Source organism: Cololabis saira, unplaced genomic scaffold, assembly GCF_033807715.1.
Source record: "Cololabis saira isolate AMF1-May2022 unplaced genomic scaffold, fColSai1.1 scf282, whole genome shotgun sequence".
NCBI classification, from domain to species: domain Eukaryota; kingdom Metazoa; phylum Chordata; class Actinopteri; order Beloniformes; family Belonidae; genus Cololabis; species Cololabis saira.
The window spans coordinates 1-838 of NW_026906446.1; the positions used below are offsets into that span (position 1 = coordinate 1).

General features: G+C 42.6%; 1 non-coding gene across 1 annotated transcript; it reads right to left on the reverse strand.

Moving 5' to 3' along the window:
- Positions 1-365: 365 nt before the first annotated feature.
- Positions 366-447, reverse strand: trnas-cga (transfer RNA serine (anticodon CGA)). The gene has a single exon. It is a non-coding gene; the product is annotated as a tRNA-Ser (tRNA).
- Positions 448-838: the final 391 nt, after the last annotated feature.

Consider the following 838-nt stretch of genomic DNA (forward strand, 5'->3'; position numbering starts at 1 on the left):
TGTTAAGCAAAATGTTTGCGTTTCAATATAAACAGCAGAGGGCCGCTGTTGCTACATTTGGTAACGTGCACATGTTATCATCGTCATCGGCAAATTAATTACATGCATCAGATACATTGTCATAATTACCAATTCTTTCATCTAACCCTGGAATGTCATCAGACATGTGATGTCATTGATGATGTCACCATTCTCAGCCAGTAAAATCCATCTCAGTGACCACAACAGCAGTGGAGGTGATTGCTTTCTGCTCACCTTCAACCTGGACTCTACACTTTAAACAAATTTCATAAATGTGACTTCAGCACCCAATGTGGGGCTCGAACCCACACCCCTGAGATTAGGATTAAGATTCATACATGAATCTTTGTTGGCAGGATTTCAACCTGCACGGGTAATCCCCAACGGATTTCGAGTCCATCGCCTTAACCACTCGGCCACAACAACCACTCTAAAAGGTGTGAATCTGCAGAATCAGATAAATCAGATTGATCCTGCTTTCTTCAAGGCAGGTGATTGTGCAGACTTGCATAATCTGAGTCGTTGCAACACGTGTGTTTCCACATGTTTCCACATGCCACCATAAAAGAGGGCTAGTGGTGCAATGGATAACGCGTCTGAGTACGGATCAGAAGATTCTAGGTTCAACTCCTGGCTAGCTCAAAAAATCCTAATCTTTAATATTATCCCAGTCACAACCTTGGTAGTGTACACGTTTCTTCTTCTCTGTCATTTATTTATTTACTTGCTTTTTTCATTTGTCTCTGTGTATGCCCGGAAACGTACACTTCAAAGGTGCCGCAGGATAGGCCGTCTTCCATAACGTTTCCAAAGCTGC